This window comes from Loxodonta africana, chromosome 5 (assembly GCF_030014295.1).
Source record: "Loxodonta africana isolate mLoxAfr1 chromosome 5, mLoxAfr1.hap2, whole genome shotgun sequence".
Taxonomy (NCBI): domain Eukaryota; kingdom Metazoa; phylum Chordata; class Mammalia; order Proboscidea; family Elephantidae; genus Loxodonta; species Loxodonta africana.
In genome coordinates, this window is record NC_087346.1 from 961,982 (window position 1) to 975,476 (window position 13,495).

Below are 13,495 nucleotides of genomic sequence, written 5' to 3' on the forward strand. Positions count from 1 at the left end.
AGAGGATCCAAGGAATTCTGTCCCTAAGACACACAACAGATCACCTTCATCTTGGATGGCTTAAATCCAGGAAATGGGGAAAAGACCTCACGGAATTCTTTCTAATGCTATATTACGAAACACAGACTCGCCATCATCTCTTTAAACTTGACATACACAAGAGCGAAACACTGGGCCAGTCATTTCTCTGCTGGCAATGAAGCAAGCTTGACTAGCTTGTCCTCCTTTTTAGTGTTTTTTTCTTCTGTTAAATAAATCCAATATTCTTAAATATCTACTTAGTGAAATACACATGCGATGTGCTTTGGGAGTAACTTGGAATACAAATCAACCATATGCAAGGAGATCACCACCCAGGACGTGTGACCAGAGGTGAGCGTATGAAAGTGAGGAAGTAATTCAGAACACTAAAGAAAGGTTATGGGGCAGTGTTTGTTGAATGCATGAAATGAATCATATAAGAAATAACATCTGGGTGTTTTGAGGAGAGCGAACATTTCAAGCTAGGAGTGGTATTTGAGCTGAATCTCAAAGAATGGAGAAGATCTGGAAAGGTAGACAGGAATAAGAAGTGTATAGCCAGAAGCTGGAATGACATGAGGAAATTTTATATGACGAAGGATAAATCTGTTTGACAGGAGTGGAGGTTTAATCAAGAAAGGTGATAACAACCGATGACTGCCCTGACAGGGAGCACAACAGAGAACCCCTGAGGGAGCAGGAGAACAGTGGGATGCAGACCCCAAATTCTCACAAAATGACCAGACGTAATGGTCTGACTAAGAGTAGAGGAATCCTTGCGGTCATGGTCCCCAAACCTTGTGTTGGCCCAGGACAGGAACCATTCCCGAAGTCAACTCATCAGATATGGATTGGACTGGACAATAGGTTGGAGAGAGATGCTGATGAGGAGTGAGCTGCTTGTATCAGGTGGACACTTCAGACTATGTTGGCATCTCTTGTCTAGAGGGGAGATGGGAGGGCGGATGGGGTTAGAAACTTGAAGTAATGAGGTCAAATGGCATGTCATTGGCCTTCCGTCCTAGACTGGAAGGAAGGGAGTGGGCTGACTCATTAGGGGAACAGTAAGTGGGAGTATGTAGTAAGGTGTATATAAGTTTATATGTGAGAGACTGACTTGATTTGTAAACTTCCACTTAAAGTACAATAAAAATTATTTTAAAAAGGTGGGAAACAGAAGAGTTAGTTGCAGATCTGTTTTATTTCCGTACCAAGAGAATTTGAGACATTTTCCTGTAAGGATTTGGATCCATAAGATTTGAAAAAAAGGAGTGTCATGGATTGAATTGTCCCCCCAAAATATCTGTCAATGTGCCTAGGTCACGATTCCCAGTACTGTATGATTGTCTACCATTTTATCATCTGATGTGATTTCTCGATTGCTATGATGTAATAAAGTGGATTAGCGGCAGTTATATTGCTGAGATCTATAAGATTAGGTAGTGTCTTAAACCAGTCTCTTTGGGGTTATGAAACAGAGAAGTGAGCAGAGAGACATGGGGACCTCATACCACCAAGAAAGCAGTGCCAGGAGCAGAGCACATCCTTTGGACCTGAGGTTCCTGTGCTGAGATGCTCCCAGACCAAGGGAAGACTGATGACAAGGACCTTCCTCCGGAGCCTACAGAGAAAGCTTTCCCCTGGAGCCTGAATTTGGACTTCTAGCCTAATGGACTGTGAGAGAATAAACTTCTCTTTGTTAGAGCCATCCACTTGTAGTATTTCTGTTACAGCAGCACTGGATGACTAAGACAAGGAGTATTTCAGGAAGATTAATCAGATGGCAGTTTAGGATGGTCTTTAAAAAGAAAAAAAATGTGAAGTGGGTGGACCAGTTAGGAAGCTATCGCAATGTGCCAAGCATGAGATAAAAAGACTTCAACTAGGCTTAGAGTTTAGTAGGAATGAAAAGAAAGACAGAAATGCAAAAGATATTGCAAAGTGAAGAAAGGACTGACACAAGTCAGTGACCAAGTGGAGACGGGTGTGAAAGAGAGAGAGAGAGCAATCAAAGATGGGCATCCTTTTTAATCTTGTAAGTATTGATCACTGGTTGGGTGTATCCAATCTTTTGTAGACAAAGTCATTTCCTTTGTGTCAGAGCCCTGCTGATGCATTTTCTGTTGACTAATATCAGCTTCGGTTATAACCTTGTCTGTGTGCATATTCAGGCATTTCTCTTTTGGATTCTAATGCAAGATGTTACCAGAGGTGTCTGATTATACTTGTTGAGGGCAAACAGAGAGTCTGGCAAAAGCCAGGCCTTTGTATAAGTGATAACTCATATCTTAGCCCATCTGCCTTTTAGTGAAAGTATTCTGGGTCAGACATAAGCAAATAAACTGGGGGGAAAAAACCCAAAACAAAAAACTCATGTTTCTATGACAGATGACAGATAGTTAGATGACAGGCAGGTGGGCAGGCAGGCTGATAAACAGAAGAATCGTGATTAGGAGAGAATGGTCAGCACATACTATGTGCCAAAATTTCAAAAAACTGAACTGTAGTTCCCAGGCTGTATTTAGTTTCCAAGGGAGGAAAATGAAAGCTATTCTTGAGGCTTCCTCAACTCAGAAAGAGAAGAGAAAGCAGACCCTGAGGCTTTTGAGGGAGGTTCATTGTGTTCCAACTCAGACATCATCTAAAAGTAGTTCTTCCGCTTCAATGATGAATGTGTGATAAAGGTTGAAAATAAGGAACTTGAAGTAATGAGGTCAAATGGCATGTCATTGGCCTTCCATCCTAGAGACAAGGGCAAATGCTTCATTGTGTCTTATCTGGAGGGGGGCAGAAAATTATCTTAACAATCCCCTTAATGAAAAATCAGATGTTTGCTGCTTCTTCCTGAGAAAACACCAAATGGCAGATGACGCGAGTACAGCGGGAGGGCCTGAAGGCCCTGGGGCCCGGGAATGGGAACTTTCGGTGGCTTCCGTAGAGGCTTCGGAAGTGGCCTGTGGGGTCAGGGTTGCAGACGTGGTAGTATTGGGGCCGAGACCAGGGCTGAGGAGCTCGTGGAGGCAAAGCCGAGGACAAGGAGTGGCTCCCCTTCACCAAGCTAGACTGCCTGATCAAGGACATAAGGATCAATCTCTTCTCCCTGGAGGATATCTATCTCTTCTCCCTCTCCATCAAAGAGTCCGGGATCATTACCTTCTTCCTGGGAATGGCCCTAAAGAATGAGGTTTTGAAAATCATGCCTATGCAGAAGCAGGCACGCAGTGGCCAGCAAACCAGGGTCAAGGCATTCAATGCCATCGGGGACTACAACGGCCATCTCGGCCTCCACATTAAGTGCTCCAAGGAGGTGGCCATGCCATCGTGGGACCATTATCCTGGCCAAGCTCTCCATCATCCCCATGTGGTGAGGCTACTGGGGGGACAAGACTGGCAAGCCCCATAGTGTTCCCTGCAAGGTGACCAGCCGTTTGGCCTCAACGCTGGTGTGCCTCGTCCCCCACCCAGAGGCACTGGCATAGTCTCAGCCCCTGTGACCAAGAAGCTTCTGCTGATGGCCAGTATTGATGGCTGCTACACCTCGGCCAGGGGCTACACTCTCTCCCTGGACAACTTCACTAAAGCTACCTTCGATGCCATCTCCAAGACATACAGCTATCTCACCCCGACCTCTGGAAAGAGACCATGTCCACCAAGTCTCCCTACCAGGAATTCACTGGCCATCTCGTAAAGACCCAGACCAGAGTCTCAGTGCAGAGGACCCAGGCTCCAGCTGTGGCCACCGCATAGTGGTTTTTATACAAGAAAAATAAAGAGAGTTAATTAAGCTCCCCCCCAAAAAAACCAGATGTTTGATGGAGATGGGAAGTTATCCTTGAGAGGTGGAAGCAGAAGATAGCCTCAAGGAGAACCAAGGAACACTGCAGGAAGTGGTTAATGAGCATGTACTTCTGGGCAAAGGGATGCAATGAAACTTCAGTTCAGACATGGGTAAAAGCTGGTGAGAAGCAACTTGTTAATAAGGAAAACGGGGTAATGTCCACACCTGAGCCTGGGCCTTCTCTGGCTGTGTGGCCAAAAAGAAAGAACCTGTGGAGGCTCAAGTACTTGGCAGAGGGCAGAGAAGGGGCATCTGTGCCAAGTCCTTATGTGTGGTGGGTGCGGCAGGCTGAGAGCGGAGCACCTTGACGACGTGTGTGAGAAGTGGTACTCACCAGCGGAGGGCGGAGGCAGAAGCCATCTGAGGTCCCGGTTCTTGCCTGGGATCCAAATTACCACCACCTTATCACCAATTCTACCTGTGCCTCTTCCCTGCCCAATGGGCAGAGGCTGATGTAAAGAGTCAAGGAGGTGCAAAAACAGCAATGGTGCATGGATTCTTTAGGCAGCTCTAGGGAACTGCCAGGACAGAAGTCTGCCATGTAGGAACAGAAGGATAGATTCTGTAATGACGATGGTGCTGGGTGGCACTAGTCGTTAGGTGCCAACTTGTGGCAACCCCATGCATGAGGGAACGAAAAGTTGCTCCGTCCTGCACCATCTTCATAATCGGTTGTGGACCACTGTGATCCATAGGGTTTTCATTAGCTGATTTTGGAAGTAGGTTTCCAGACCTTTCTTTCTAGTCTGTCTTAGTCTGGAAGTTCTGCTGAAACCTGTTCTGCTTCATAACAATACAGAAGCCTCCACTGACAAGACAAGTGGTGGCTATGATTGAGGTGCATTGGCTGGGAATCGAACCCAGGTCTCCTGCGTGGAAGACAAGAATTCTACCACTGGACTACCAATGCCCCCTGTGGCTGGCACTTAGTGAATGCTTATTAGGTCCAGGTGCTATACTAGGCCCTTCACATCTTCTGTTGCTTTACACCCTCACAGTGATTTAGGAGGTACCAGTATGATCACCATTTCACAAATGAGACGATAGAGGTGCAGAGAAATCAAATAACTTGCCAATATTTATACAGCCTGGGTTCCTAATCACTGCTAGATGGCTCTCCCCCACTTCTGAGTCCCAAGAAGAAACTCACTAAAGGACTGGAAACACAGATTAACTGACTCTCCCCCAGACTAAAGGCCTTTCCCATAAGTGTTTACACTCACCAGCAGATGTTTTGAACAAAGCCCACATGCAGCTAAGTGAACATCTTTTACTTAACTTCCTGATGCAGGTGAAGGGAAGAAATAAATTTGCCCCATCCTAGGCAATGGCATCTCTGTAATGATGAAAAGCACTGTAATTTTAACCTTGTTATTAGATTGAGCAAAATTTACGCTGGCAATGAAAAAAAAAAGGAAAAGATTTATGAGATAGAAAATAGAAAGATAAACTCTTGTCCCTTAGTGGCTATTAGAAACATTGTGAAAATACCATAAATGTGTGAAAGATGACATGATTATTTTGCATTTCCACTGGGCATTTCCTACTTTGCAAGGATTTACAGGGGCAGAAGTGCATAGTGAAGATGGTGGAGCAAGTAGCAACACGCTCCAGTCCTTCTCCACAGCCCAGGCCCACTGACAAAGCCCCAGTCTGGAATGGAAATTGGGCAGGTGGATTTGGCACAGAGAGCACGCCCACTGCCTAAGGTACAGCAGCTGCCAGCACTCTCTTTATTTCCTGTTTGCTAGCCATCTGCTCCTGGGGCAGTTTTAGTGGCAATACCCTATCCCATGTTTCTTGAGAATTTGGTGGCAGGTCTATTTGAGTCTTCTGGTCTACCACAGATTCTGGAAAATGAGAGGGCAGTCAAGGAGGCACAAGGAGAACCAGCTGAGGTTCTTCTACCCACCCCACAAAGCTACATAAACACAAGCTTCCAATAGGTTGGTGCTACCAAGCTGGCCCCAAAGAGCTGTGGGAGGTTTTATAAAAGAAAAAAGGGAATAAAAGACCAGAATGTGGTTTAATGGAAACCAACTTAAAATAATTCTTGCAGCCAGCCAGTACTTTTGAAGGCCCATTCCCAAGGAGTTAGTCATGGCTCAGGCTGCTGAGTCAGACCCAGGATGCAGGTCATACAAATGTCTGGGGTTAAATCAGGCAATGAGTCCAAAGCCCCCAGACCAAGCAGCTAGTCTCATGAGCAGTAGGTAAAATCGGGTTTCGACCTCTGGAGAAACATGACGGCAAGCTTGGTTTTAATAGGATAGGACAGAAACTACTGGGGAAACTGGAGTTCCAAGATTTGCGCATCCTTTAGTGACATCAGTCATTCCTCTTCTTGTGCTGCCTCTTGTAGGGTTATGCGCCCCATAGAGAAGCACTATAAAAACCAGCTAGCTAGGTTAGGTGTTTACTCTCTGCAAACTGAATATCATTTCAATGGAACCATACTCTCCAATACATATAGCAAGAGAATTAGTTCTGTAACACTTGCCAATCACTTTGGGAGGCCCTGGGTGGCACAAACGGTTAAGTGCTCAGCTGCTAGCCTAAAGGTTGGTAGTTCAAACCCATTCGGAAGTGCCTGAGAAGAGAAGCCTGGTGCTCTGCTTCTGAAAGGTCACAGTCCTGAATACACTACGGAACACAGTTCTGCTTTGCAGGACAGGAGGTTACCACGAGTCGGAATCAAATGGAAGGAAATCCGTTAAAGGAGGTACTACTTACGTAAATGGATGGGTACACAAATTGTCTCGTGACGTACTTTTAGTGATGTGGAGTCCCTAAATATATTAAAATGAAGGCCACACACCAGAAATACTGGGTTGAACAGGACTCACTATCACGACTCCTGTATTTGACTGAGAGAGGGTTTGGGTTCCTGTAATCCATATTTAAATTTAGGCTGCAAATGGAAAAAGTTTTTACAACTCCAAACACACTTGCTACTACAGAGAATGGTGACGGAAGCAAAAGTAAAAATAGCTGCTCGCACCACCGTTTGGGAAAATCTAAATCTGAAAATGATCGTTTCTATTTGCATGCTACCAAATAAGGCCCTTAGGGGAGCCATGAGTTGCCAGACTTCTAGCGGCTACCTGATTCCAACATGATATGGGGGCATTCTTAAGAAGGAGATTTGGATATTCTAAAACTTACCCCTGATGTGTGACCTTAAGTTCCTTATCTGAAAAATGGGCCTAATGGCAACTTTACAGAACACTTATGGCTCTGTTCCAATTCATGAGTTCCGTGCTTTGAACATCTCAAGTTTATGGGAAGAATCCCTCACCTCTGAAGAGGAACTTTGGCTTTTAGAAGTACTTTCACCTACATCATCTCATTTGATCACCTTTGATCCTCACATATGCTCAAGGGAAGGTGTTTCTAAATTGTGTGATTGTCATTCAGAATATCATTGAACCGTGGGCCTTTTTGTAGAGACAGAATGAGTCACTACTGGGTAGGGAAAAAAGGAACAAACAAATGAAGACTAAGAGATTTAAAGACTAAGCTCTCTGTGTACATGTCACGTGGCCCTGTGTATACCGATACCCTTCAAGTGCCAACACCCACTAGAAAGGTTTAGGAGTTGCTGGCAGCTCAGGTGTGTTTCTTCTTCTCGGTGTTTTTAGAAGACAGTGTAAAGAGAGTTAGGGAATCTTCTGACCTTTTGTTGTGAAATTTCCTCTGCTTATTGTCTAGTTGTCTACTTACTGGGAGATGGGTCTGTTTGCCTTAAACAGACGGCGCAACCTTTAAAATAAGCAGACTTCTGTGACAGGTTGACTTATTTTGGATGTGCAAAGATGTTTACCAAGCTTCTCATCTAAGATTTGAGAATTCTTCTGTCTCCATTAGGGTGACACAGTGAGAGTTTAAAGAGCAGCACTGTCTGCTATGGTATGCTTCAGAAGGTGGCATGAGAAAAGCTGTGCCCAGAGACCACTAGACACAATTTCCAAAGATGGAAGACATTCCCTCTATGCTCCTTGTATCCAGAGTAGCACTGGGTCAGAGGGAGAGCGTAAGCCCTGCATTTCAGGCAAAGCCTTTTCTGGAGAGTTGTGGGTAATTGCAAAGTTGTTGTTAGGTGCCGTCAATTTCGACTCATAGTGACCCCGTGTGACAGAGTAAAATGGTCTCATCAGGTTTTCTAGGATGTAATATGGGAAGGTGCCCTGGTGGCTTGGTGGTTAAGCCTCAGGTGCTAACCAAAAGGTCAGGGGTTCGAACTCACCTGCTGTTCCACAGAAGAAAGATGTGGCAATCTGCTTTTACAAAGATTACAGCCTAGAAAACCCTATGGGACAGGTCTTCTACTCTGTCCTATAAGGGTCTGTATGGGTGGGAGCTGATTCCACGGTGACGGATAATCTTTACAGGAGCAGATCGCCAGGTCTTTCTCCCACGGAGCTGCTGGCTGGGCTCAAATGACCAGCTTTTCCAGCACTTACTCATTGTGCCACCGGGGCTCCTTATAAATGCGATAGGTTTTAGATATTAACTTATCATAGCAAAATAACAAAATAAATAAATGGAGATGATGTCTACATTGTCCCCCTCCTTTACTGTACAGAGGGGATGGAGTGAAAAAGGGGAGTCAAAGGGGCTATCACCAAGCCAGGCGGCTCACCCGTCTGCCTCTGACCCCCATTCAGGTACCTCTGGGGAGCAGGACATCAAACAGCAGGTCAAAGGGACAAGGGGGCAGGAAACAAGGATTCTGGTCCTGCCTCCATCTGTAATTATTTCTGTGACTTTTTCGAGCTCTTTCATCTGTAAAATGAGGAGGTTGGATTTTTTAAGGTCCCTAACGGCTACTAAAAATTAGGATTTTTTAGTAAAGAACGTGTAGGGAGCTTGTGAAGCGAACCATGATTATCCCTGGTGCGAAAATAATCCACAAGGATTCCTTGTGATGGGTTGAAAAACCATACAGAAACGTAGAATTGTATGTAGTATGTAACATGAGCGGAGATACACGAAGCAACATAAAATGGAACACGTGTAAGAAAGCCCAAATCCTAAAGCAGAAAACTCAGGCTTTTGAACAGAAGCTGTGCCCCGCTCCGTTCCACAGTCTCTCCCCATGAAAATGTAGCACCTTGCGCACACAATTAAATGTCAGCCACAGAGAGCATTTTCCTTGGCTTTGTTGTTCCAGAACGGGGTCCTTTTGTCTTCAATATAATGGATATGCAGAAATAATGATAGAACAGAGATTTTTTTTCTAAAGCGATGACAAACACACTGCCGCTTCCTCCCTCCCTCCTTCCTCCTTATCCTCACTCCTCCCCCCCCCCCGCCCCGAAAAATAAATCATTGTTAAAAAAAAAAAAAAAACCACCATTGTCTGTTGTCCACGGAGATCAAGATCCGCGTAGGAACAGCTCTGGAGGGCGCCGCAGAGGCCTCGAGCAGCCGGTAGGTGGCGCACGAAGGCAGCGCAGGCCGAAGAGCGGGCCGATCCGGGAGGAAGGGGCTTCTCGCGCCGCCCGCCCCCCACCGCCCGCCGCCGTCTTCCACCCCCTCCTCGCGTGCTAATTGCTGGATACTCTACTGGGACTTCGGTTAGGGGAAAGAAAAGCGGGAATGGGAGGCGGGGAAGGGAGGTGGGGAATCCGGTTCCGAACACACAAAGCCCCCAGGGCCTCGGCGGCACTGGAGCAGGGCGACCCCTCCCTCCTTTCTTTCCTTCCTCTCTCCCGGGGTTGCTGAGGCTCCGCCAGCCCCGGGCCCGGCAGGAGAAGCAGACCGCGGAGAGAAAAATGGGGACCCAGGTGCAGGGGCATCTCCCTCCCCAGCTCATCCATCCGGGGCATCGGAGCCCAAGCTCACCCCAAATGCTGTTCAGAGAGGCGTGGGGTTGCCCTTGGGCTCGGGAAATGCCAAGATGAGCGAGGGGAGACGTGACCTGCTCGCGGTCCAGGTCCCCACGCAGCAGGGTCGGGCTGCGCCCTAGAGCGGGTGGGTTGCCAAGTGGATGCCTAGGCCTGGCTGGCGCGTCAGCAAGCCTCATTCCAGCAGGACCCACGAATCCCTCCCCTTCTGTGTCGGGGGCTGGAGCTGTCAGTTCGTGAGAAGATGAACGGGCCACGCGGTCGTCAGACCTCTGTCTGATATAACATAGTGCTAAGAGTCTTGATGGCCCTAGAGTCAGAGGCCTGGGTTAAAACGTGAGCACTGACACTTGGGGCTTTGTGATTTGGCGATGGCCCTAAACTCCCCAAGCCTCTGTCTCTCAGCTATATCAAAAAAAAAAATTTTTTTTTTTTGCAGCAATAATACTTGCCTCATAGGAATGTTGTGAAGATTTTTTAAAAAGTGGTGCTTAACTTAGCACAGGCCTGGTATAGAGTAGCTATTATTATTAACAGCCTGGACTGTCCTTGCAGGGGGAGGGGAATGCACAATTTGCAGTCCTTGAGACATCTGGCCTCACTGTTGCTAGACAGAGAAGAAAGCCTTCCAAGAGGAGAGCAAGGGAACATCCTGGAATGGTTGCTTCTAACACAAGATCCTGTCTGTCTTGCCCTGCCACTGTGGTTGTGGTAGGTCCAACCTCCGTTCCCCCTTCTCCTTGGATGTACATTCTCAAGCCTTTATGCCCCCTCCTCGTTTGGAAAATTTTGGAAGCGCAATATCACATGGATTTCACATGGACTTTGGCGTCAGACACACCCAGTTGCCATCCTGGCTCTGACATTTAATGGCTGGGACTGAAATTGGGCAAGTCACTTAACCTCGAAGAACTTCACCTGGCTTGTCTATAAATGGTGGTCATGATACCTACCTCACACGATTCTCCTGAGGACAAACGGAGATAACACGTATAAAGTGCTTGACACTTACTATCTCTTCAGTAAATTTTAAAGCTTGCGGTTGAAATTAGTTTCCATCATCTTGCAGAAGATAATGGAAGTTCACTGGAATTTCTGCAGACATCTACCAAAGGTGAACCCAGATAACTTGTGACAATTATCTTCTCTACACCTGTCCACAAGGCTTATTTCCCTTCCAGGAAAAGAGCAGAAATCCAGCGAGGGCACATTCTTCCCAGAGCGCTACAGGTATAACTCAGACACTTAAATAGGCTAATTAACTCGTTTGGGTCACCATTTTAGAGCAGTACTCCAGTCAGAGGTTCTCTGGGGATGGACCTCACTTTAGAGTTGCATTCTAAACTGTGGTGTGAGCCTGGCCGATTGAGGACTCTTTCTTAGCACTCCGCACATACAAGATGCTACCCAGAGAGAGGTGTAGTGGTTGGGGCATGACCCTGAGCTACCATCCACCTAAGGCAGACTGGAGGTTGGGAGCTGTTGGACCTTCTCTAAAAAGACATTCCATTTCCATGACCATAGAATTTGTGTAGCTCTTGGGAGAAGCTCAGGCATTGAGCAGACAGATTTCCATGAACAGCAGGAGGACCAACAGGAAGCTGGGTAGCCACCTTCCACAATGGCTCTGGATGGTCCTTGCCTCCTGGTACACCCTTGTATAGTACCCTCCCATATCAGTGGGGCTGACCTATAAAAGCAACAGAATACTGTGAAATGACAGGGTGTAACTTCGAAGGCTAGCACATAGAAGACATTGTGGCTTCTACCCTGACCTCTCTTATATCACTCACTCTGGAGGAAACTAGTCACCGTGTCATGAGAACACTCAAGCAGTCCTACAGAGGGATCCATGGAGCAAGGAACTTAGGTCTCCTGCCATTAGCCAGCACCAACTAGCCAGCCATGTGAGAGAGTCATCTTGGAAGTGGATCCTCTAACCCCAGTCAAGCCTTCAGATGACTGCAGCCCCTGCTGACATCTTGGCCTCATGAGAGGCCCAGAGCCAAAATCAAGCAGCTAAAATCATGAATTTCTGACCCACAGAAACCATGTGAGGTAATAAATATTATTGTTTTAAGCCTCTTAGGGCCATGGGACTTCCACTGGCCAAAGTTGGGCTGATACCGAGGGCCTGAGCCCCTCACTTGGCCAGGTCTGCTGGTTCCATAAACGCTTCTGGGGTCTAAAAGTCCCTTCTTGTTGCCGTGGAGCCTGCGGGTCCGGTAGGAGGAGACAGGTCACCGTGAACTGAAGGCTGTAGAGCCAGGGTATGGGTAGGGTGAAAGCTACGATGGCCAGGCCACTTTGCTTTTTTCTGAAGTTTCCCTGGGCATTTATAGAACCGGTCATCTATAGATAGGAATGTGTGACTGAGCCCATGGCCCTAAATGGCGAGCTGACTCTTGTATACCAACTGTCACTGGTAGGGGTCTCACACGGTATTGAGAATTATGTATTTAATTCAAACACAGTAAATTAAAATGCTTATTGTTGTTGTTCTTAGTTGCCGTTGAGTTGATGCCCGTGTGTACGGGTTAGAACTCTGCATGAGGTTTTCAAGCCTGTGACCTTTCAGAAGCAGATCACCTGCCCTTTCTTCCGAGTTGCTTCTGAGTGGGTTCAAACCACCAACCTTTAGGCCAGGGCCTTTGGGTTAGCAGCTGAGTGCTTAACCCTTTGTGCCACTAGGTGCTCCTAATTAAAATGCTAGGGGAGTAAAATGAATTATTAGATAATAGTCTTGGGCTCGAGCCCTGGTGGCACAGTAGTTAAGAGCTCGGCTGCTAACTGAAAGGTCTGCGGTTCAAATCCACCAGCTGCTCTTTGGAAACCCTGTGGGGCAATTCGACTCTTATATGGTCACTGTGAGTCAGAATTGACTTGACGGCAATGGGTTTGGTATTTTTTTAGTCCTGGGCTGACCAGATACTACTTGAAATCCTGTAGTTTGATAAAATGTTTGCCAATGAGTGTAGTGTATTAATTCATTTTTTGTTAAGTTTAAAAAATCTGAGTGTTTTTTTTATACCATTCCGCTGGAATTGTGGGGCTGACTGTTTTCTATAGCCTGTTGGTTGCCCCCTAGGCCAAGGGCTATAACAGAGTTGGCTCCTCAGGAAAACACAACCTCTTGAAAACCATCCTGATCCCCAAAACTCCATTTCTTATTTTTGATGTGATACTAAGTTTCAGCTTTTTATTTTTTTCAGAAAGTTTTATTCCTGCTATATTTTTAGATTAAAAAGTCTTTATTTAAGGTGAACAAATATATAGGATGTACAACTGCTGGGACTGCTTTTTAATTGAGAACAAAAAGGGAATACCTAGGACGAGAATGTGCAATTACCACATTTATTGTTTTCAGTGAATTTTTGTCAGGTTTGTTTATGTTACTGTTAATGTGATGATACAGCAATCCTTGGGAAAAGAATAACACTTGAGTTAAAAAACAAATTTCGATAAAAATGGAAAACAGTTAGCCACAACCCACAAAGGCCTTCTTTGGGAAGAACTCTTGAAGGAAAACCGACTGGAGCTTCACAGAAGAATATGGCACTGTCATTTTTCTCTTTATAGTGCCAGAGTGTTCCCGAACAAAGGCCTTAAGGCATTATCAACTAGTCATCTATTTTTTGATGTGATTTCTATTTTCAGGACCTTGATTTCCTCCCCCTTTGTTCCTGGTGCATCTGCTCATGGGCGCCTTCCACTTTGTTGCAATCATATTCAATGTGACCAGCCCTACCTAGAGAGTTCACCATGTGGGCCACAAATCAGACAGGCA

General features: G+C 46.1%; 1 non-coding gene and 1 pseudogene across 1 annotated transcript; one reads left to right on the forward strand and one right to left on the reverse strand.

Moving 5' to 3' along the window:
* Positions 1-374: 374 nt before the first annotated feature.
* On the forward strand, positions 375-5,738 carry LOC100654692 (small ribosomal subunit protein uS5-like; annotated as a pseudogene).
* TRNAG-UCC (transfer RNA glycine (anticodon UCC)) lies at positions 4,699-4,769 on the reverse strand. The gene has a single exon. It is a non-coding gene; the product is annotated as a tRNA-Gly (tRNA).
* Positions 5,739-13,495: the final 7,757 nt, after the last annotated feature.